The sequence below is a fragment of the Phyllobates terribilis genome, unplaced genomic scaffold (assembly GCF_046119375.1).
Source record: "Phyllobates terribilis strain yellow unplaced genomic scaffold, ASM4611937v1 Scaffold_236__1_contigs__length_3049075, whole genome shotgun sequence".
Lineage (NCBI taxonomy): Eukaryota > Metazoa > Chordata > Amphibia > Anura > Dendrobatidae > Phyllobates > Phyllobates terribilis.
This window is the reverse complement of record NW_027362996.1, coordinates 350,230-373,550: the sequence shown is the minus strand read 5'-3', so window position 1 is coordinate 373,550 and position 23,321 is coordinate 350,230. Positions and strand designations below refer to the sequence as shown.

The 23,321-nt window shown below is 46.8% G+C and overlaps 15 non-coding genes across 15 annotated transcripts; all 15 read right to left on the bottom strand.

Annotated features, from left to right (window-relative positions):
* Positions 1-784: 784 nt before the first annotated feature.
* LOC141217027 (U2 spliceosomal RNA) lies at positions 785-975 on the bottom strand. The gene has a single exon (XR_012285904.1). It is a non-coding gene; the product is annotated as a U2 spliceosomal RNA (small nuclear RNA).
* Positions 976-2,094: 1,119 nt separating this feature from the next.
* On the bottom strand, positions 2,095-2,285 carry LOC141217026 (U2 spliceosomal RNA). The gene has a single exon (XR_012285903.1). It is a non-coding gene; the product is annotated as a U2 spliceosomal RNA (small nuclear RNA).
* A 1,122-nt stretch (positions 2,286-3,407) lies between these two features.
* Positions 3,408-3,598, bottom strand: LOC141216319 (U2 spliceosomal RNA). Its single transcript, XR_012285356.1, has one exon. It is a non-coding gene; the product is annotated as a U2 spliceosomal RNA (small nuclear RNA).
* A 1,123-nt stretch (positions 3,599-4,721) lies between these two features.
* LOC141217025 (U2 spliceosomal RNA) lies at positions 4,722-4,912 on the bottom strand. The gene has a single exon (XR_012285902.1). It is a non-coding gene; the product is annotated as a U2 spliceosomal RNA (small nuclear RNA).
* A 1,121-nt stretch (positions 4,913-6,033) lies between these two features.
* Positions 6,034-6,224, bottom strand: LOC141217024 (U2 spliceosomal RNA). Its single transcript, XR_012285901.1, has one exon. It is a non-coding gene; the product is annotated as a U2 spliceosomal RNA (small nuclear RNA).
* A 1,121-nt stretch (positions 6,225-7,345) lies between these two features.
* On the bottom strand, positions 7,346-7,536 carry LOC141216298 (U2 spliceosomal RNA). The gene has a single exon (XR_012285336.1). It is a non-coding gene; the product is annotated as a U2 spliceosomal RNA (small nuclear RNA).
* A 1,120-nt stretch (positions 7,537-8,656) lies between these two features.
* On the bottom strand, positions 8,657-8,847 carry LOC141217022 (U2 spliceosomal RNA). Its single transcript, XR_012285900.1, has one exon. It is a non-coding gene; the product is annotated as a U2 spliceosomal RNA (small nuclear RNA).
* Positions 8,848-9,970: 1,123 nt separating this feature from the next.
* Positions 9,971-10,161, bottom strand: LOC141216568 (U2 spliceosomal RNA). Its single transcript, XR_012285596.1, has one exon. It is a non-coding gene; the product is annotated as a U2 spliceosomal RNA (small nuclear RNA).
* Positions 10,162-11,278: 1,117 nt separating this feature from the next.
* LOC141217021 (U2 spliceosomal RNA) lies at positions 11,279-11,469 on the bottom strand. The gene has a single exon (XR_012285899.1). It is a non-coding gene; the product is annotated as a U2 spliceosomal RNA (small nuclear RNA).
* A 1,120-nt stretch (positions 11,470-12,589) lies between these two features.
* On the bottom strand, positions 12,590-12,780 carry LOC141217020 (U2 spliceosomal RNA). The gene has a single exon (XR_012285898.1). It is a non-coding gene; the product is annotated as a U2 spliceosomal RNA (small nuclear RNA).
* Positions 12,781-13,901: 1,121 nt separating this feature from the next.
* LOC141216566 (U2 spliceosomal RNA) lies at positions 13,902-14,092 on the bottom strand. The gene has a single exon (XR_012285594.1). It is a non-coding gene; the product is annotated as a U2 spliceosomal RNA (small nuclear RNA).
* Positions 14,093-15,212: 1,120 nt separating this feature from the next.
* LOC141216278 (U2 spliceosomal RNA) lies at positions 15,213-15,403 on the bottom strand. The gene has a single exon (XR_012285318.1). It is a non-coding gene; the product is annotated as a U2 spliceosomal RNA (small nuclear RNA).
* Positions 15,404-16,523: 1,120 nt separating this feature from the next.
* On the bottom strand, positions 16,524-16,714 carry LOC141217019 (U2 spliceosomal RNA). Its single transcript, XR_012285897.1, has one exon. It is a non-coding gene; the product is annotated as a U2 spliceosomal RNA (small nuclear RNA).
* A 1,120-nt stretch (positions 16,715-17,834) lies between these two features.
* Positions 17,835-18,025, bottom strand: LOC141217017 (U2 spliceosomal RNA). The gene has a single exon (XR_012285894.1). It is a non-coding gene; the product is annotated as a U2 spliceosomal RNA (small nuclear RNA).
* A 1,120-nt stretch (positions 18,026-19,145) lies between these two features.
* LOC141216735 (U2 spliceosomal RNA) lies at positions 19,146-19,339 on the bottom strand. The gene has a single exon (XR_012285754.1). It is a non-coding gene; the product is annotated as a U2 spliceosomal RNA (small nuclear RNA).
* Between the last annotated feature and the right edge of the window lie 3,982 nt (positions 19,340-23,321).

Genomic DNA, 23,321 nt, shown 5'->3' with positions numbered 1-23,321 from the left:
CTGCTGGCTGTCCAGCAGCAGACTGAAGGTGGCTGCTGCTGTGCGCAGGTATATAAAGGCTCAGAGCCTATTATGACACGCGCAGCCAGCGTTCCATTGCCACATTCCGTCTACTGCAGGCGGGATACCTGGATGGCTGAATGTCACTGAGAAGCTCACAGAGACCACCATAAGCAACAGTTTAAAAGAATGTCACAGACTAATCAACCAAACTTTTTGGGTTGGTTTCTCTTTTATAGTCTGCAGGCATTAAATGAAAGAAGTCAGTGTTCCAGCAGAGGGAGACAACGTTTCAGAAAAGGCATTGTAGCAAACCAAAAAAGAAATTTTAAGCGCAGCAGAGTAACCAGCTCACATACCTGTTAGCTCAGGTGAGTTTAAAAGGCTGCTGTTGATAACAAGGGCATTTGCTAAATAGATGGTGTGTGTGCAACAATATACTGAAAGTTCAATTATATTGTGCAGCTTATCTCACCACCTGTAGTTATTTAGGTGAAAGCTCCAAAATGCTTGCCTAATATGTCTGTTTATCCAAAAGGAAGTATAGAGGGAGAGCTAGATAGATAGCATTGCATTACATTACATTACATGGCAATGCAATGCACAGTTGCTGAAGTTGAACCAAAATGAGCTTGTCATCTGGCTTCTGCAACTTTTAACATGAAAAATCCAATGAGGAGAAGAAAAGCAAAGCCAAAGAGTCCATCCCAAAATCCGACAAACAAGCAAAATGAACAAAAAGCATTGAATTCAATTCTTTCTGATTTTAGAAACTGCATTAAAGAAGGGGTGCACCGGTCCTGGAGATACTGCAATACCAGGTCAATGCGTGGAGTGGACAGAGCAAGCTCTTTTTCCATCTCCCTGTTCTAAAAATCCATTTAATATATGGTCCCCAGATAGGGGACGTATCAGATATTAAACTGATAAGAACAGATACTACACTTGATCTTAGCCAAAAGGCCGAGAAGCGATAACCAGAATTGGTTTCCGACTACGGTGCCACCCAAGGATTCTGAAAAGTCCATTTGTGGAGATGGCCACCTGGACTCCCGTTAAGAAGACATGCTGTCAACCTCTAGATCCCTCACATGCCTGCACTTTTCGGCTTGCTGCTGCTGCAATCCACGCGTTTTAGATCTGCATAACTCCACCTCTTTTAGCACAGTACCCTCAACCCCCGGCTGTTCCCACCCGCCTCAACACCGTTGGAAGGGAGGAGAACCAATTAAGGCGGGGGGGGGTGGAACGAGCAGCTGTCTACCCTTAGCAGGAGGGTTGCTGATTAATTACCTCTCCTGCTGCTGCTGCTGCTGGCTGTCCAGCAGCAGACTGAAGGTGGCTGCTGCTGTGCGCAGGTATATAAAGGCTCAGAGCCTATTATGACACGCGCAGCCAGCGTTCCATTGCCACATTCCGTCTACTGCAGGCGGGATACCTGGATGGCTGAATGTCACTGAGAAGCTCACAGAGACCGCCATAAGCAACAGTTTAAAAGAATGCCACAGACTAATCAACCAAACTTTTTGGGTTGGTTTCTCTTTTATAGTCTGCAGGCATTAAATGAAAGAAGTCAGTGTTCCAGCAGAGGGAGACAACGTTTCAGAAAAGGCATTGTAGCAAACCAAAAAAGAAATTTTAAGCGCAGCAGAGTAACCAGCTCACATACCTGTTAGCTCAGGTGAGTTTAAAAGGCTGCTGTTGATAACAAGGGCATTTGCTAAATAGATGGTGTGTGTGCAACAATATACTGAAAGGTCAATTATATTGTGCAGCTTATCTCACCACCTGTAGTTATTTAGGTGAAAGCTCCAAAATGCTTGCCTAATATGTCTGTTTATCCAAAAGGAAGTATAGAGGGAGAGCTAGATAGATAGCATTGCATTACATTACATTACATGGCAATGCAATGCACAGTTGCTGAAGTTGAACCAAAATGAGCTTGTCATCTGGCTTCTGCAACTTTTAACATGAAAAATCCAATGAGGAGAAGAAAAGCAAAGCCAAAGAGTCCATCCCAAAATCCGACAAACAAGCAAAATGAACAAAAAGCATTGAATTCAATTCTTTCTGATTTTAGAAACTGCATTAAAGAAGGGGTGCACCGGTCCTGGAGATACTGCAATACCAGGTCAATGCGTGGAGTGGACAGAGCAAGCTCTTTTTCCATCTCCCTGTTCTAAAAATCCATTTAATATATGGTCCCCAGATAGGGGACGTATCAGATATTAAACTGATAAGAACAGATACTACACTTGATCTTAGCCAAAAGGCCGAGAAGCGATAACCAGAATTGGTTTCCGACTACGGTGCCACCCAAGGATTCTGAAAAGTCCATTTGTGGAGATGGCCACCTGGACTCCCGTTAAGAAGACATGCTGTCAACCTCTAGATCCTTCACATGCCTGCACTTTTCGGCTTGCTGCTGCTGCAATCCACGCGTTTTAGGTCTGCATAACTCCACCTCTTTTAGCACAGTACCCTCAACCCCCGGCTGTTCCCACCCGCCTCAACACCGTTGGAAGGGAGGAGAACCAATTAAGGCGGGGGGGGGGGGTGGAACGAGCAGCTGTCTACCCTTAGCAGGAGGGTTGCTGATTAATTACCTCTCCTGCTGCTGCTGCTGCTGGCTGTCCAGCAGCAGACTGAAGGTGGCTGCTGCTGTGCGCAGGTATATAAAGGCTCAGAGCCTATTATGACACGCGCAGCCAGCGTTCCATTGCCACATTCCGTCTACTGCAGGCGGGATACCTGGATGGCTGAATGTCACTGAGAAGCTCACAGAGACCGCCATAAGCAACAGTTTAAAAGAATGCCACAGACTAATCAACCAAACTTTTTGGGTTGGTTTCTCTTTTGTAGTCTGCAGGCATTAAATGAAAGAAGTCAGTGTTCCAGCAGAGGGAGACAACGTTTCAGAAAAGGCATTGTAGCAAACCAAAAAAGAAATTTTAAGCGCAGCAGAGTAACCAGCTCACATACCTGTTAGCTCAGGTGAGTTTAAAAGGCTGCTGTTGATAACAAGGGCATTTGCTAAATAGATGGTGTGTGTGCAACAATATACTGAAAGGTCAATTATATTGTGCAGCTTATCTCACCACCTGTAGTTATTTAGGTGAAAGCTCCAAAATGCTTGCCTAATATGTATGTTTATCCAAAAGGAAGTATAGAGGGAGAGCTAGATAGATAGCATTGCATTACATTACATTACATGGCAATGCAATGCACAGTTGCTGAAGTTGAACCAAAATGAGCTTGTCATCTGGCTTCTGCAACTTTTAACATGAAAAATCCAATGAGGAGAAGAAAAGCAAAGCCAAAGAGTCCATCCCAAAATCCGACAAACAAGCAAAATGAACAAAAAGCATTGAATTCAATTCTTTCTGATTTTAGAAACTGCATTAAAGAAGGGGTGCACCGGTCCTGGAGATACTGCAATACCAGGTCAATGCGTGGAGTGGACAGAGCAAGCTCTTTTTCCATCTCCCTGTTCTAAAAATCCATTTAATATATGGTCCCCAGATAGGGGACGTATCAGATATTAAACTGATAAGAACAGATACTACACTTGATCTTAGCCAAAAGGCCGAGAAGCAATAACCAGAATTGGTTTCCGACTACGGTGCCACCCAAGGATTCTGAAAAGTCCATTTGTGGAGATGGCCACCTGGACTCCCGTTAAGAAGACATGCTGTCAACCTCTAGATCCCTCACATGCCTGCACTTTTCGGCTTGCTGCTGCTGCAATCCACGCGTTTTAGATCTGATTAACTCCACCTCTTTTAGCACAGTACCCTCAACCCCCGGCTGTTCCCACCCGCCTCAACACCGTTGGAAGGGAGGAGAGCCAATTAAGGCGGGGGGGGGGGGGTGGAACGAGCAGCTGTCTACCCTTAGCAGGAGGGTTGCTGATTAATTACCTCTCCTGCTGCTGCTGCTGCTGGCTGTCCAGCAGCAGACTGAAGGTGGCTGCTGCTGTGCGCAGGTATATAAAGGCTCAGAGCCTATTATGACACGCGCAGCCAGCGTTCCATTGCCACATTCCGTCTACTGCAGGCGGGATACCTGGATGGCTGAATGTCACTGAGAAGCTCACAGAGACCGCCATAAGCAACAGTTTAAAAGAATGCCACAGACTAATCAACCAAACTTTTTGGGTTGGTTTCTCTTTTATAGTCTGCAGGCATTAAATGAAAGAAGTCAGTGTTCCAGCAGAGGGAGACAACGTTTCAGAAAAGGCATTGTAGCAAACCAAAAAAGAAATTTTAAGCGCAGCAGAGTAACCAGCTCACATACCTGTTAGCTCAGGTGAGTTTAAAAGGCTGCTGTTGATAACAAGGGCATTTGCTAAATAGATGGTGTGTGTGCAACAATATACTGAAAGGTCAATTATATTGTGCAGCTTATCTCACCACCTGTAGTTATTTAGGTGAAAGCTCCAAAATGCTTGCCTAATATGTCTGTTTATCCAAAAGGAAGTATAGAGGGAGAGCTAGATAGATAGCATTGCATTACATTACATTACATGGCAATGCAATGCACAGTTGCTGAAGTTGAACCAAAATGAGCTTGTCATCTGGCTTCTGCAACTTTTAACATGAAAAATCCAATGAGGAGAAGAAAAGCAAAGCCAAAGAGTCCATCCCAAAATCCGACAAACAAGCAAAATGAACAAAAAGCATTGAATTCAATTCTTTCTGATTTTAGAAACTGCATTAAAGAAGGGGTGCACCGGTCCTGGAGATACTGCAATACCAGGTCAATGCGTGGAGTGGACAGAGCAAGCTCTTTTTCCATCTCCCTGTTCTAAAAATCCATTTAATATATGGTCCCCAGATAGGGGACGTATCAGATATTAAACTGATAAGAACAGATACTACACTTGATCTTAGCCAAAAGGCCGAGAAGCGATAACCAGAATTGGTTTCCGACTACGGTGCCACCCAAGGATTCTGAAAAGTCCATTTGTGGAGATGGCCACCTGGACTCCCGTTAAGAAGACATGCTGTCAACCTCTAGATCCCTCACATGCCTGCACTTTTCGGCTTGCTGCTGCTGCAATCCACGCGTTTTAGATCTGCATAACTCCACCTCTTTTAGCACAGTACCCTCAACCCCCGGCTGTTCCCACCCGCCTCAACACCGTTGGAAGGGAGGAGAACCAATTAAGGCGGGGGGGGGGGTGGAACGAGCAGCTGTCTACCCTTAGCAGGAGGGTTGCTGATTAATTACCTCTCCTGCTGCTGCTGCTGCTGGCTGTCCAGCAGCAGACTGAAGGTGGCTGCTGCTGTGTGCAGGTATATAAAGGCTCAGAGCCTAATATGACACGCGCAGCCAGCGTTCCATTGCCACATTCCGTCTACTGCAGGCGGGATACCTGGATGGCTGAATGTCACTGAGAAGCTCACAGAGACCGCCATAAGCAACAGTTTAAAAGAATGCCACAGACTAATCAACCAAACTTTTTGGGTTGGTTTCTCTTTTATAGTCTGCAGGCATTAAATGAAAGAAGTCAGTGTTCCAGCAGAGGGAGACAACGTTTCAGAAAAGGCATTGTAGCAAACCAAAAAAGAAATTTTAAGCGCAGCAGAGTAACCAGCTCACATACCTGTTAGCTCAGGTGAGTTTAAAAGGCTGCTGTTGATAACAAGGGCATTTGCTAAATAGATGGTGTGTGTGCAACAATATACTGAAAGGTCAATTATATTGTGCAGCTTATCTCACCACCTGTAGTTATTTAGGTGAAAGCTCCAAAATGCTTGCCTAATATGTCTGTTTATCCAAAAGGAAGTATAGAGGGAGAGCTAGATAGATAGCATTGCATTACATTACATTACATGGCAATGCAATGCACAGTTGCTGAAGTTGAACCAAAATGAGCTTGTCATCTGGCTTCTGCAACTTTTAACATGAAAAATCCAATGAGGAGAAGAAAAGCAAAGCCAAAGAGTCCATCCCAAAATCCGACAAACAAGCAAAATGAACAAAAAGCATTGAATTCAATTCTTTCTGATTTTAGAAACTGCATTAAAGAAGGGGTGCACCGGTCCTGGAGATACTGCAATACCAGGTCAATGCGTGGAGTGGACAGAGCAAGCTCTTTTTCCATCTCCCTGTTCTAAAAATCCATTTAATATATGGTCCCCAGATAGGGGACGTATCAGATATTAAACTGATAAGAACAGATACTACACTTGATCTTAGCCAAAAGGCCGAGAAGCGATAACCAGAATTGGTTTCCGACTACGGTGCCACCCAAGGATTCTGAAAAGTCCATTTGTGGAGATGGCCACCTGGACTCCCGTTAAGAAGACATGCTGTCAAACTCTAGATCCCTCACATGCCTGCACTTTTCGGCTTGCTGCTGCTGCAATCCACGCGTTGTAGATCTGCATAACTCCACCTCTTTTAGCACAGTACCCTCAACCCCCGGCTGTTCCCACCCGCCTCAACACCGTTGGAAGGGAGGAGAACCAATTAAGGCGGGGGGGGGGGTGGAACGAGCAGCTGTCTACCCTTAGCAGGAGGGTTGCTGATTAATTACCTCTCCTGCTGCTGCTGCTGCTGGCTGTCCAGCAGCAGACTGAAGGTGGCTGCTGCTGTGCGCAGGTATATAAAGGCTCAGAGCCTATTATGACACGCGCAGCCAGCGTTCCATTGCCACATTCCGTCTACTGCAGGCGGGATACCTGGATGGCTGAATGTCACTGAGAAGCTCACAGAGACCGCCATAAGCAACAGTTTAAAAGAATGCCACAGACTAATCAACCAAACTTTTTGGGTTGGTTTCTCTTTTATAGTCTGCAGGCATTAAATGAAAGAAGTCAGTGTTCCAGCAGAGGGAGACAACGTTTCAGAAAAGGCATTGTAGCAAACCAAAAAAGAAATTTTAAGCGCAGCAGAGTAACCAGCTCACATACCTGTTAGCTCAGGTGAGTTTAAAAGGCTGCTGTTGATAACAAGGGCATTTGCTAAATAGATGGTGTGTGTGCAACAATATACTGAAAGGTCAATTATATTGTGCAGCTTATCTCACCACCTGTAGTTATTTAGGTGAAAGCTCCAAAATGCTTGCCTAATATGTCTGTTTATCCAAAAGGAAGTATAGAGGGAGAGCTAGATAGATAGCATTGCATTACATTACATTACATGGCAATGCAATGCACAGTTGCTGAAGTTGAACCAAAATGAGCTTGTCATCTGGCTTCTGCAACTTTTAACATGAAAAATCCAATGAGGAGAAGAAAAGCAAAGCCAAAGAGTCCATCCCAAAATCCGACAAACAAGCAAAATGAACAAAAAGCATTGAATTCAATTCTTTCTGATTTTAGAAACTGCATTAAAGAAGGGGTGCACCGGTCCTGGAGATACTGCAATACCAGGTCAATGCGTGGAGTGGACAGAGCAAGCTCTTTTTCCATCTCCCTGTTCTAAAAATCCATTTAATATATGGTCCCCATATAGGGGACGTATCAGATATTAAACTGATAAGAACAGATACTACACTTGATCTTAGCCAAAAGGCCGAGAAGCGATAACCAGAATTGGTTTCCGACTACGGTGCCACCCAAGGATTCTGAAAAGTCCATTTGTGGAGATGGCCACCTGGACTCCCGTTAAGAAGACATGCTGTCAACCTCTAGATCCCTCACATGCCTGCACTTTCGGCTTGCTGCTGCTGCAATCCACGCGTTTTAGATCTGCATAACTCCACCTCTTTTAGCACAGTACCCTCAACCCCCGGCTGTTCCCACCCGCCTCAACACCGTTGGAAGGGAGGAGAACCAATTAAGGCGGGGGGGGGGGTGGAACGAGCAGCTGTCTACCCTTAGCAGGAGGGTTGCTGATTAATTACCTCTCCTGCTGCTGCTGCTGCTGGCTGTCCAGCAGCAGACTGAAGGTGGCTGCTGCTGTGCGCAGGTATATAAAGGCTCAGAGCCTATTATGACACGCGCAGCCAGCGTTCCATTGCCACATTCCGTCTACTGCAGGCGGGATACCTGGATGGCTGAATGTCACTGAGAAGCTCACAGAGACCGCCATAAGCAACAGTTTAAAAGAATGCCACAGACTAATCAACCAAACTTTTTGGGTTGGTTTCTCTTTTATAGTCTGCAGGCATTAAATGAAAGAAGTCAGTGTTCCAGCAGAGGGAGACAACGTTTCAGAAAAGGCATTGTAGCAAACCAAAAAAGAAATTTTAAGCGCAGCAGAGTAACCAGCTCACATACCTGTTAGCTCAGGTGAGTTTAAAAGGCTGCTGTTGATAACAAGGGCATTTGCTAAATAGATGGTGTGTGTGCAACAATATACTGAAAGGTCAATTATATTGTGCAGCTTATCTCACCACCTGTAGTTATTTAGGTGAAAGCTCCAAAATGCTTGCCTAATATGTCTGTTTATCCAAAAGGAAGTATAGAGGGAGAGCTAGATAGATAGCATTGCATTACATTACATTACATGGCAATGCAATGCACAGTTGCTGAAGTTGAACCAAAATGAGCTTGTCATCTGGCTTCTGCAACTTTTAACATGAAAAATCCAATGAGGAGAAGAAAAGCAAAGCCAAAGAGTCCATCCCAAAATCCGACAAACAAGCAAAATGAACAAAAAGCATTGAATTCAATTCTTTCTGATTTTAGAAACTGCATTAAAGAAGGGGTGCACCGGTCCTGGAGATACTGCAATACCAGGTCAATGCGTGGAGTGGACAGAGCAAGCTCTTTTTCCATCTCCCTGTTCTAAAAATCCATTTAATATATGGTCCCCAGATAGGGGACGTATCAGATATTAAACTGATAAGAACAGATACTACACTTGATCTTAGCCAAAAGGCCGAGAAGCGATAACCAGAATTGGTTTCCGACTACGGTGCCACCCAAGGATTCTGAAAAGTCCATTTGTGGAGATGGCCACCTGGACTCCCGTTAAGAAGACATGCTGTCAACCTCTAGATCCCTCACATGCCTGCACTTTTCGGCTTGCTGCTGCTGCAATCCACGCGTTTTAGATCTGCATAACTCCACCTCTTTTAGCACAGTACCCTCAACCCCCGGCTGTTCCCACCCGCCTCAACACCGTTGGAAGGGAGGAGAACCAATTAAGGCGGGGGGGGGGGGGTGGAACGAGCAGCTGTCTACCCTTAGCAGGAGGGTTGCTGATTAATTACCTCTCCTGCTGCTGCTGCTGCTGGCTGTCCAGCAGCAGACTGAAGGTGGCTGCTGCTGTGCGCAGGTATATAAAGGCTCAGAGCCTATTATGACACACGCAGCCAGCGTTCCATTGCCACATTCCGTCTACTGCAGGCGGGATACCTGGATGGCTGAATGTCACTGAGAAGCTCACAGAGACCGCCATAAGCAACAGTTTAAAAGAATGCCACAGACTAATCAACCAAACTTTTTGGGTTGGTTTCTCTTTTATAGTCTGCAGGCATTAAATGAAAGAAGTCAGTGTTCCAGCAGAGGGAGACAACGTTTCAGAAAAGGCATTGTAGCAAACCAAAAAAGAAATTTTAAGCGCAGCAGAGTAACCAGCTCACATACCTGTTAGCTCAGGTGAGTTTAAAAGGCTGCTGTTGATAACAAGGGCATTTGCTAAATAGATGGTGTGTGTGCAACAATATACTGAAAGGTCAATTATATTGTGCAGCTTATCTCACCACCTGTAGTTATTTAGGTGAAAGCTCCAAAATGCTTGCCTAATATGTCTGTTTATCCAAAAGGAAGTATAGAGGGAGAGCTAGATAGATAGCATTGCATTACATTACATTACATGGCAATGCAATGCACAGTTGCTGAAGTTGAACCAAAATGAGCTTGTCATCTGGCTTCTGCAACTTTTAACATGAAAAATCCAATGAGGAGAAGAAAAGCAAAGCCAAAGAGTCCATCCCAAAATCCGACAAACAAGCAAAATGAACAAAAAGCATTGAATTCAATTCTTTCTGATTTTAGAAACTGCATTAAAGAAGGGGTGCACCGGTCCTGGAGATACTGCAATACCAGTTCAATGCGTGGAGTGGACAGAGCAAGCTCTTTTTCCATCTCCCTGTTCTAAAAATCCATTTAATATATGGTCCCCAGATAGGGGACGTATCAGATATTAAACTGATAAGAACAGATACTACACTTGATCTTAGCCAAAAGGCCGAGAAGCGATAACCAGAATTGGTTTCCGACTACGGTGCCACCCAAGGATTCTGAAAAGTCCATTTGTGGAGATGGCCACCTGGACTCCCGTTAAGAAGACATGCTGTCAACCTCTAGATCCCTCACATGCCTGCACTTTTCGGCTTGCTGCTGCTGCAATCCACGCGTTTTAGATCTGCATAACTCCACCTCTTTTAGCACAGTACCCACAACCCCCGGCTGTTCCCACCCGCCTCAACACCGTTGGAAGGGAGGAGAACCAATTAAGGCGGGGGGGGGGTGGAACGAGCAGCTGTCTACCCTTAGCAGGAGGGTTGCTGATTAATTACCTCTCCTGCTGCTGCTGCTGGCTGTCCAGCAGCAGACTGAAGGTGGCTGCTGCTGTGCGCAGGTATATAAAGGCTCAGAGCCTATTATGACACGCGCAGCCAGCGTTCCATTGCCACATTCCGTCTACTGCAGGCGGGATACCTGGATGGCTGAATGTCACTGAGAAGCTCACAGAGACCGCCATAAGCAACAGTTTAAAAGAATGCCACAGACTAATCAACCAAACTTTTTGGGTTGGTTTCTCTTTTATAGTCTGCAGGCATTAAATGAAAGAAGTCAGTGTTCCAGCAGAGGGAGACAACGTTTCAGAAAAGGCATTGTAGCAAACCAAAAAAGAAATTTTAAGCGCAGCAGAGTAACCAGCTCACATACCTGTTAGCTCAGGTGAGTTTAAAAGGCTGCTGTTGATAACAAGGGCATTTGCTAAATAGATGGTGTGTGTGCAACAATATACTGAAAGGTCAATTATATTGTGCAGCTTATCTCACCACCTGTAGTTATTTAGGTGAAAGCTCCAAAATGCTTGCCTAATATGTCTGTTTATCCAAAAGGAAGTATAGAGGGAGAGCTAGATAGATAGCATTGCATTACATTACATTACATGGCAATGCAATGCACAGTTGCTGAAGTTGAACCAAAATGAGCTTGTCATCTGGCTTCTGCAACTTTTAACATGAAAAATCCAATGAGGAGAAGAAAAGCAAAGCCAAAGAGTCCATCCCAAAATCCGACAAACAAGCAAAATGAACAAAAAGCATTGAATTCAATTCTTTCTGATTTTAGAAACTGCATTAAAGAAGGGGTGCACCGGTCCTGGAGATACTGCAATACCAGGTCAATGCGTGGAGTGGACAGAGCAAGCTCTTTTTCCATCTCCCTGTTCTAAAAATCCATTTAATATATGGTCCCCAGATAGGGGACGTATCAGATATTAAACTGATAAGAACAGATACTACACTTGATCTTAGCCAAAAGGCCGAGAAGCGATAACCAGAATTGGTTTCCGACTACGGTGCCACCCAAGGATTCTGAAAAGTCCATTTGTGGAGATGGCCACCTGGACTCCCGTTAAGAAGACATGCTGTCAACCTCTAGATCCCTCACATGCCTGCACTTTCGGCTTGCTGCTGCTGCAATCCACGCGTTTTAGATCTGCATAACTCCACCTCTTTTAGCACAGTACCCTCAACCCCCGGCTGTTCCCACCCGCCTCAACACCGTTGGAAGGGAGGAGAACCAATTAAGGCGGGGGGGGGGGTGGAACGAGCAGCTGTCTACCCTTAGCAGGAGGGTTGCTGATTAATTACCTCTCCTGCTGCTGCTGCTGCTGGCTGTCCAGCAGCAGACTGAAGGTGGCTGCTGCTGTGCGCAGGTATATAAAGGCTCAGAGCCTATTATGACACGCGCAGCCAGCGTTCCATTGCCACATTCCGTCTACTGCAGGCGGGATACCTGGATGGCTGAATGTCACTGAGAAGCTCACAGAGACCGCCATAAGCAACAGTTTAAAAGAATGCCACAGACTAATCAACCAAACTTTTTGGGTTGGTTTCTCTTTTATAGTCTGCAGGCATTAAATGAAAGAAGTCAGTGTTCCAGCAGAGGGAGACAACGTTTCAGAAAAGGCATTGTAGCAAACCAAAAAAGAAATTTTAAGCGCAGCAGAGTAACCAGCTCACATACCTGTTAGCTCAGGTGAGTTTAAAAGGCTGCTGTTGATAACAAGGGCATTTGCTAAATAGATGGTGTGTGTGCAACAATATACTGAAAGGTCAATTATATTGTGCAGCTTATCTCACCACCTGTAGTTATTTAGGTGAAAGCTCCAAAATGCTTGCCTAATATGTCTGTTTATCCAAAAGGAAGTATAGAGGGAGAGCTAGATAGATAGCATTGCATTACATTACATTACATGGCAATGCAATGCACAGTTGCTGAAGTTGAACCAAAATGAGCTTGTCATCTGGCTTCTGCAACTTTTAACATGAAAAATCCAATGAGGAGAAGAAAAGCAAAGCCAAAGAGTCCATCCCAAAATCCGACAAACAAGCAAAATGAACAAAAAGCATTGAATTCAATTCTTTCTGATTTTAGAAACTGCATTAAAGAAGGGGTGCACCGGTCCTGGAGATACTGCAATACCAGGTCAATGCGTGGAGTGGACAGAGCAAGCTCTTTTTCCATCTCCCTGTTCTAAAAATCCATTTAATATATGGTCCCCAGATAGGGGACGTATCAGATATTAAACTGATAAGAACAGATACTACACTTGATCTTAGCCAAAAGGCCGAGAAGCGATAACCAGAATTGGTTTCCGACTACGGTGCCACCCAAGGATTCTGAAAAGTCCATTTGTGGAGATGGCCACCTGGACTCCCGTTAAGAAGACATGCTGTCAACCTCTAGATCCCTCACATGCCTGCACTTTTCGGCTTGCTGCTGCTGCAATCCACGCGTTTTAGATCTGCATAACTCCACCTCTTTTAGCACAGTACCCTCAACCCCCGGCTGTTCCCACCCGCCTCAACACCGTTGGAAGGGAGGAGAACCAATTAAGGCGGGGGGGGGGGTGGAACGAGCAGCTGTCTACCCTTAGCAGGAGGGTTGCTGATTAATTACCTCTCCTGCTGCTGCTGCTGCTGGCTGTCCAGCAGCAGACTGAAGGTGGCTGCTGCTGTGCGCAGGTATATAAAGGCTCAGAGCCTATTATGACACACGCAGCCAGCGTTCCATTGCCACATTCCGTCTACTGCAGGCGGGATACCTGGATGGCTGAATGTCACTGAGAAGCTCACAGAGACCGCCATAAGCAACAGTTTAAAAGAATGCCACAGACTAATCAACCAAACTTTTTGGGTTGGTTTCTCTTTTATAGTCTGCAGGCATTAAATGAAAGAAGTCAGTGTTCCAGCAGAGGGAGACAACGTTTCAGAAAAGGCATTGTAGCAAACCAAAAAAGAAATTTTAAGCGCAGCAGAGTAACCAGCTCACATACCTGTTAGCTCAGGTGAGTTTAAAAGGCTGCTGTTGATAACAAGGGCATTTGCTAAATAGATGGTGTGTGTGCAACAATATACTGAAAGGTCAATTATATTGTGCAGCTTATCTCACCACCTGTAGTTATTTAGGTGAAAGCTCCAAAATGCTTGCCTAATATGTCTGTTTATCCAAAAGGAAGTATAGAGGGAGAGCTAGATAGATAGCATTGCATTACATTACATTACATGGCAATGCAATGCACAGTTGCTGAAGTTGAACCAAAATGAGCTTGTCATCTGGCTTCTGCAACTTTTAACATAAAAAATCCAATGAGGAGAAGAAAAGCAAAGCCAAAGAGTCCATCCCAAAATCCGACAAACAAGCAAAATGAACAAAAAGCATTGAATTCAATTCTTTCTGATTTTAGAAACTGCATTAAAGAAGGGGTGCACCGGTCCTGGAGATACTGCAATACCAGTTCAATGCGTGGAGTGGACAGAGCAAGCTCTTTTTCCATCTCCCTGTTCTAAAAATCCATTTAATATATGGTCCCCAGATAGGGGACGTATCAGATATTAAACTGATAAGAACAGATACTACACTTGATCTTAGCCAAAAGGCCGAGAAGCGATAACCAGAATTGGTTTCCGACTACGGTGCCACCCAAGGATTCTGAAAAGTCCATTTGTGGAGATGGCCACCTGGACTCCCGTTAAGAAGACATGCTGTCAACCTCTAGATCCCTCACATGCCTGCACTTTTCGGCTTGCTGCTGCTGCAATCCACGCGTTTTAGATCTGCATAACTCCACCTCTTTTAGCACAGTACCCACAACCCCCGGCTGTTCCCACCCGCCTCAACACCGTTGGAAGGGAGGAGAACCAATTAAGGCGGGGGGGGGGGGGTGGAACGAGCAGCTGTCTACCCTTAGCAGGAGGGTTGCTGATTAATTACCTCTCCTGCTGCTGCTGCTGGCTGTCCAGCAGCAGACTGAAGGTGGCTGCTGCTGTGCGCAGGTATATAAAGGCTCAGAGCCTATTATGACACGCGCAGCCAGCGTTCCATTGCCACATTCCGTCTACTGCAGGCGGGATACCTGGATGGCTGAATGTCACTGAGAAGCTCACAGAGACCGCCATAAGCAACAGTTTAAAAGAATGCCACAGACTAATCAACCAAACTTTTTGGGTTGGTTTCTCTTTTATAATCTGCAGGCATTAAATGAAAGAAGTCAGTGTTCCAGCAGAGGGAGACAACGTTTCAGAAAAGGCATTGTAGCAAACCAAAAAAGAAATTTTAAGCGCAGCAGAGTAACCAGCTCACATACCTGTTAGCTCAGGTGAGTTTAAAAGGCTGCTGTTGATAACAAGGGCATTTGCTAAATAGATGGTGTGTGTGCAACAATATACTGAAAGGTCAATTATATTGTGCAGCTTATCTCACCACCTGTAGTTATTTAGGTGAAAGCTCCAAAATGCTTGCCTAATATGTCTGTTTATCCAAAAGGAAGTATAGAGGGAGAGCTAGATAGATAGCATTGCATTACATTACATTACATGGCAATGCAATGCACAGTTGCTGAAGTTGAACCAAAATGAGCTTGTCATCTGGCTTCTGCAACTTTTAACATGAAAAATCCAATGAGGAGAAGAAAAGCAAAGCCAAAGAGTCCATCCCAAAATCCGACAAACAAGCAAAATGAACAAAAAGCATTGAATTCAATTCTTTCTGATTTTAGAAACTGCATTAAAGAAGGGGTGCACCGGTCCTGGAGATACTGCAATACCAGGTCAATGCGTGGAGTGGACAGAGCAAGCTCTTTTTCCATCTCCCTGTTCTAAAAATCCATTTAATATATGGTCCCCAGATAGGGGACGTATCAGATATTAAACTGATAAGAACAGATACTACACTTGATCTTAGCCAAAAGGCCAAGAAGCGATAACCAGAATTGGTTTCCGACTACGGTGCCACCCAAGGATTCTGAAAAGTCCATTTGTGGAGATGGCCACCTGGACTCCCGTTAAGAAGACATGCTGTCAACCTCTAGATCCCTCACATGCCTGCACTTTTCGGCTTGCTGCTGCTGCAATCCACGCGTTTTAGATCTGCATAACTCCACCTCTTTTAGCACAGTACCCTCAACCCCCGGCTGTTCCCACCCGCCTCAACACCGTTGGAAGGGAGGAGAACCAATTAAGGCGGGGGGGGGGTGGAACGAGCAGCTGTCTACCCTTAGCAGGAGGGTTGCTGATTAATTACCTCTCCTGCTGCTGCTGCTGCTGGCTGTCCAGCAGCAGACTGAAGGTGGCTGCTGCTGTGCGCAGGTATATAAAGGCTCAGAGCCTATTATGACACGCGCAGCCAGTGTTCCATTGCCACATTCCGTCTACTGCAGGCGGGATACCTGGATGGCTGAATGTCACTGAGAAGCTCACAGAGACCGCCATAAGCAACAGTTTAAAAGAATGCCACAGACTAATCAACCAAACTTTTTGGGTTGGTTTCTCTTTTATAGTCTGCAGGCATTAAATGAAAGAAGTCAGTGTTCCAGCAGAGGGAGACAACGTTTCAGAAAAGGCATTGTAGCAAACCAAAAAAGAAATTTTAAGCGCAGCAGAGTAACCAGCTCACATACCTGTTAGCTCAGGTGAGTTTAAAAGGCTGCTGTTGATAACAAGGGCATTTGCTAAATAGATGGTGTGTGTGCAACAATATACTGAAAGGTCAATTATATTGTGCAGCTTATCTCACCACCTGTAGTTATTTAGGTGAAAGCTCCAAAATGCTTGCCTAATATGTCTGTTTATCCAAAAGGAAGTATAGAGGGAGAGCTAGATAGATAGCATTGCATTACATTACATTACATGGCAATGCAATGCACAGTTGCTGAAGTTGAACCAAAATGAGCTTGTCATCTGGCTTCTGCAACTTTTAACATGAAAAATCCAATGAGGAGAAGAAAAGCAAAGCCAAAGAGTCCATCCCAAAATCCGACAAACAAGCAAAATGAACAAAAAGCATTGAATTCAATTCTTTCTGATTTTAGAAACTGCATTAAAGAAGGGGTGCACCGGTCCTGGAGATACTGCAATACCAGGTCAATGCGTGGAGTGGACAGAGCAAGCTCTTTTTCCATCTCCCTGTTCTAAAAATCCATTTAATATATGGTCCCCAGATAGGGGACGTATCAGATATTAAACTGATAAGAACAGATACTACACTTGATCTTAGCCAAAAGGCCGAGAAGCGATAACCAGAATTGGTTTCCGACTACGGTGCCACCCAAGGATTCTGAAAAGTCCATTTGTGGAGATGGCCACCTGGACTCCCGTTAAGAAGACATGCTGTCAACCTCTAGATCCCTCACATGCCTGCACTTTTCGGCTTGCTGCTGCTGCAATCCACGCGTTTTAGATCTGCATAACTCCACCTCTTTTAGCACAGTACCCTCAACCCCCGGCTGTTCCCACCCGCCTCAACACCGTTGGAAGGGAGGAGAACCAATTAAGGCGGGGGGGGGGTGGAACGAGCAGCTGTCTACCCTTAGCAGGAGGGTTGCTGATTAATTACCTCTCCTGCTGCTGCTGCTGCTGGCTGTCCAGCAGCAGACTGAAGGTGGCTGCTGCTGTGCGCAGGTATATGAAGGCTCAGAGCCTATTATGACACGCGCAGCCAGCGTTCCATTGCCACATTCCGTCTACTGCAGGCGGGATACCTGGATTGCTGAATGTCCCTGAGAAGCTCACAGACACCGCCATAAGCAACAGTTTAAAAGAATGCCACAGACTAATCAACCAAACTTTTTGGGTTGGTTTCTCTTTTATAGTCTGCAGGCATTAAATGAAAGAAGTCAGTGTTCCAGCAGAGGGAGACAACGTTTCAGAAAAGGCATTGTAGCAAACCAAAAAAGAAATTTTAAGCGCAGCAGAGTAACCAGCTCACATACCTGTTAGCTCAGGTGAGTTTAAAAGGCTGCTGTTGATAACAAGGGCATTTGCTAAATAGATGGTGTGTGTGCAACAATATACTGAAAGGTCAATTATATTGTGCAGCTTATCTCACCACCTGTAGTTATTTAGGTGAAAGCTCCAAAATGCTTGCCTAATATGTCTGTTTATCCAAAAGGAAGTATAGAGGGAGAGCTAGATAGATAGCATTGCATTACATTACATTACATGGCAATGCAATGCACAGTTGCTGAAGTTGAACCAAAATGAGCTTGTCATCTGGCTTCTGCAACTTTTAACATGAAAAATCCAATGAGGAGAAGAAAAGCAAAGCCAAAGAGTCCATCCCAAAATCCGACAAACAAGCAAAATGAACAAAAAGCATTGAATTCAATTCTTTCTGATTTTAGAAACTGCATTAAAGAAGGGGTGCACCGGTCCTGGAGATACTGCAATACCAGGTCAATGCGTGGAGTGGACAGAGCAAGCTCTTTTTCCATCTCCCTGTTCTAAAAATCCATTTAATATATGGTCCCCAGATAGGGGACGTATCAGATATTAAACTGATAAGAACAGATACTACACTTGATCTTAGCCAAAAGGCCGAGAAGCGATAACCAGAATTGGTTTCCGACTACGGTGCCACCCAAGGATTCTGAAAAGTCCATTTGTGGAGATGGCCACCTGGACTCCCGTTAAGAAGACATGCTGTCAACCTCTAGATCCCTCACATGCCTGCACTTTTCGGCTTGCTGCTGCTGCAATCCACGCGTTTTAGATCTGCATAACTCCACCTCTTTTAGCACAGTACCCTCAACCCCCGGCTGTTCCCACCCGCCTCAACACCGTTGGAAGGGAGGAGAACCAATTAAGGCGGGGGGGGGGTGGAACGAGCAGCTGTCTACCCTTAGCAGGAGGGTTGCTGATTAATTACCTCTCCTGCTGCTGCTGCTGCTGGCTGTCCAGCAGCAGACTGAAGGTGGCTGCTGCTGTGCGCAGGTATATAAAGGCTCAGAGCCTATTATGACACGCGCAGCCAGCGTTCCATTGCCACATTCCGTCTACTGCAGGCGGGATACCTGGATGGCTGAATGTCACTGAGAAGCTCACAGAGACCGCCATAAGCAACAGTTTAAAAGAATGCCACAGACTAATCAACCAAACTTTTTGGGTTGGTTTCTCTTTTATAGTCTGCAGGCATTAAATGAAAGAAGTCAGTGTTCCAGCAGAGGGAGACAACGTTTCAGAAAAGGCATTGTAGCAAACCAAAAAAGAAATTTTAAGCGCAGCAGAGTAACCAGCTCACATACCTGTTAGCTCAGGTGAGTTTAAAAGGCTGCTGTTGATAACAAGGGCATTTGCTAAATAGATGGTGTGTGTGCAACAATATACTGAAAGGTCAATTATATTGTGCAGCTTATCTCACCACCTGTAGTTATTTAGGTGAAAGCTCCAAAATGCTTGCCTAATATGTCTGTTTATCCAAAAGGAAGTATAGAGGGAGAGCTAGATAGATAGCATTGCATTACATTACATTACATGGCAATGCAATGCACAGTTGCTGAAGTTGAACCAAAATGAGCTTGTCATCTGGCTTCTGCAACTTTTAACATGAAAAATCCAATGAGGAGAAGAAAAGCAAAGCCAAAGAGTCCATCCCAAAATCCGACAAACAAGCAAAATGAACAAAAAGCATTGAATTCAATTCTTTCTGATTTTAGAAACTGCATTAAAGAAGGGGTGCACCGGTCCTGGAGATACTGCAATACCAGGTCAATGCGTGGAGTGGACAGAGCAAGCTCTTTTTCCATCTCCCTGTTCTAAAAATCCATTTAATATATGGTCCCCAGATAGGGGACGTATCAGATATTAAACTGATAAGAACAGATTTTTTTGATTGAATATATCTTTTATTAGCACAAAAAATAAGTTAACAGACAGTGTACAGTGCCGCAGCCCAGTACACACAGAATTCTACATCATATTTACATAGCATGAGGATACGACGCACTAACTAGACACATCACACCCCTATGCTACACAAAACACTCAATCTGAAAGAAAAAGCATGTCAATCAATACAGTACGACGAACCGTGATAAGGGATGGGGATTGGGAAAAAGGGGATGGGGAGGGGAAAATCACAGGCCCGAAGCTTTATTGAAAGACAAGACACATAAGGGGAGAGGGGGAGGAGGGGTTTAGTCCTCATCATCGTCCTCCGGACCGTCCACGATGGAATAGTCTCTGAGCAGACTGTGGATCAGCCTGCGGCAGTCCTGGATGGACATCCTCTCCCTCCTCAAGATGAGCCGGTTCCTGGCGACCCAAACGGCATCCTTGAAGCAGTTCATAAGGCGCCAAGCCTCCTGGATGGCTCCGACGGTATGAACCCCAGGGAAGAGTCCGTAAAGCACAGAATGGTGCGATAGGCTCGCCCTGAGGACAGAGTTCCTCAGGTCGTCCTCAAGGGCAGTCAACAGGCGCTGTGCAAATCCGCAGTCCCAAAAAGTGTGCAAAGATGTTTCCTCCACGAAGGGGCACCTTGGGCAGTACCGGGTCTTGCACAGGTTCCGGGCATGCATGAATGACCGGACGGGCAGTCCGCCCTGAATCGCCATCCACGACAAGTCCTTGTGCCCGTTGGTCAGCCTGTCAGACGACACATTTGTCCACACAGTCTCCAGCGTGTCCTGGTGAAGTCCTGTGATGTTCTCCACGTCATCCTTGGCTCTGATGAGCTTGTGGATAGTTTTGGGCTTCCACAAGTCGGGCTTGAGTCCCTCCAGTTGATGTTCCCCCACAAATCGAACGACGTCTCCGTAGAACCATGGCGTCGTCCAGTTGTAGGGGAAGGAGCTGTCCCACTTGTCCCAGCCGAGTCGCCTCCAAAGAGGAAGCAGGAAGAAGCGAGACATGGACCTGCCCGCGGAGCCATTCTTGACTTGCAAAGTCCGGCGAACACAATCACACACAAAAGAGGATCGCAGGAGGGTGGGGATATCTGGAACGCCCTTCCCACCCTTGCGAGGCTCCTTGTACATGACGGCCCGCCTGACTCTGTCCATCTTGGATCCCCAGACAAAGTGAAACACTGTCCTGGTAATGGCCCTGCACACAGTGACGTGTGGGGGCCAGGCCTGCGCCGTGTACTGCAAGACGGGCAGGACCTCATTACGCAGGACGAGTGCCTTACCCTCACAAGTGAGGTGTCTGAGGCTCCAGAGTCCGATCCGTTGCTTCACCTTGGCCAAGCGTTCTTGCCAGGACTTGAGGGCCGCTCCTTCCTTCCCGAACCAGACTCCCAGCACCTTGAGGAAATCCGGTTGAATGTTGAAGGGGAAGGGGGCGGAGGAGGCCGGCTGCCAATCCCCGAAGAGCATGGCTTCCGACTTCCTGCAGTTGACTTTGGCCCCTGAAGCCCGGCCGAACCTCTCACACGTCTGGACGAGGGCGTCGACTGAACCACGATCAGAGCAGAAGACGGTGACGTCGTCCATGTAGAGCGAGCACTTGACCTCGTGTCGTCCCGGACCCGGTGCGGTGATCCCTCTGATCTCTCCATTCTGCCGGATAGCCTCTGCGAAGAGTTCTATAACACAAACAAAAAGAAGAGGTGATAGAGGGCAGCCTTGTCTGACCCCAGAGAGGACAGGGAAGGGGTCAGTCTTCCAGCCTTTCACCAACACCGAGCTGTGGATATCAAAATACATCAAACGGACATACGAACAAAACATGTTACCCAAACCTAACCGGTGCAGAGCTCGGCCCATGAACTCGTGGGAAACCCGGTCGAAGGCCTTCTCCTGATCCAAGGAGACCAGGGCCGCGTGTGCGCGGCGGACCTTGATGTACTCGACCGTGTCCCGCACGAGAGCGAGGCTGTCTGCGATGCGACGTCCAGGGATGCCGCAGGTCTGGTCCGGGTGGATGATCCGTCCGATGACCGTCTTAAGTCGTGTCGCCATCGTCTTGGCCAGGATCTTGTAGTCCACGTTGAGCAGAGTGATGGGACGCCAATTCCTCAGGTCGCACCTCTCTCCCTTCCGCTTGTACAGGATCGTGACCATTCCTTCCCTCAAAGATGGAGGCATTCTACCCTCCACCACCATCTCCTCGTACAGGTCCAACAGGTCCGGACAGATGAGGTCTCCCAGCGCTACATAGAGCTCCGCTGGAAGACCATCACTGCCTGGGGTCCTGCCGGTCCTAAAGGATTTAGCGGCAGAGAGCAATTCGCCCACCATCAGAGGTTTGTCCAAGGCTGCCGTGCCTGCAGGATCAAGATGGTTAGTGATACCTGACAGGAACTTATCAGCAGCGTCGGGGTCGGTAGTCTTGTGGGAGTAGAGTTCGCTGTAGAAGTCGCTGACGACCCTCATCACGTCCTCCTTCCCACGTCGCATGTTTCCGCTCTCGTCTCGCAGCTCGTTCAGGGGCGTGTGACCGGCATGAAGTTTCCTGAAAAAGAATGAGTTACATTTCTCACCCTTCTCCAGATTCTCCACTTTGGAACGGAAGACGATTCGCTTGGACTCCTCCTCAAAGTGCCTTTTCAGGCTCTTCTTGGTCTCCTCCAGCTCCTCCCTCACGTCCCAGCCGCAGTGAAGAAGGTCCTGCAGCGACCGCAGCTCGCGCTGCAGCCCTCTGAAGTCCCTCCTCTTCTCACATGCCTGTTGTCGACCCTTGGCCTGAAAGAAACAGCGAAACTCAAGTTTAACATATTCCCACCAATCAGAGACTGTTTGGAAGCTACCCTTGTAGGACTGCCACATTGCGTAGGCTGCTCTCAGCTCCTCCACGACTTCATCCTGAGCCAGCAGAGCACAATTAAGCTTCCAGGAGCCGGGGCCGGACGGAAAACCGTTGCCGAGGACACCTTGTAAGTGAATGGCTCTGTGGTCGGAGAAGAAGCAGGGGACCATCGAGTGCCTACTCTGCCTGACTGCCCGAGAGGTGAACACAAAGTCAATCCTGGAGCGGAGTGAGCCATCGGGTCGGCTCCACGAATAGTTCGTGGAGCCTCTCCCCATGGAGCCCACCACGTCCTGAAGAGAGGCCTCGGTTACCATCTCGATGAGCAGCTTGGACGTGATGTCCAACTTGGCAGATGTGCCAGAACTACGACCATCCTCCTCGATGGGGCAGTTGAAATCCCCGGCCATCACTAAGGTCCTGGTGGTGGCAAGCTGAAGCCGCAGGGTCTGGAAAAGCTCCAAACGCTCATTCTTCAGTGGGGACGCATACACGTTGATGAACCTGACAGGTTCTCCCGCCCAGTTGCCATCTACAACAAGAGCCCTGCCGCAGATGAGCTCCTGGATGGACTCAAGCGTGAATGCGCCCCCCCTGATCAGAATTGCGACCCCCGCAGACTTGCAGTCACCCCCACCGGACCAGTAGGATGGACCGTGGGACCACTCCCTGGCCAGATGTTTGAAGGACCTAGAGGAGGGAAGGGAACATTCCTGCAACATATAAACATCACACAACTGGGAAGTAAGGAAGGCATAAATAGTCTGACGTCTGAACTTGTCCTTGATGCTCCTGACATTAATGGAAAATAAGTTAATATTAGCCATCATGTAGGGAAAAAAGAAAAAGTTAGCGCAGGCAATACACCTTAGTTACCACTCCGGTCGGGTGGTCCCTCGTCGGTGTTGACTGCTGGTGACGGGATCACCAGCAGGCCCTCTTCCTCCATCTGGTCAAGCAGCGCGGCCTCGATCTCGGCAACCACCAGTTCCTCCTCTTCTGGCTCGGCCACCAGGGTCTCAACCATGTGCTCCATCTCTTCTGGCTCAGGGAGGGTATCCTCCTTTTCGCCTACGAAATCCAGAATCTTCTTTTTGGAGGATTCAGTAGCAGGGCTGTCCTCCACCTTCCTCTTTCCCCGGGTTGGAACTGGGGA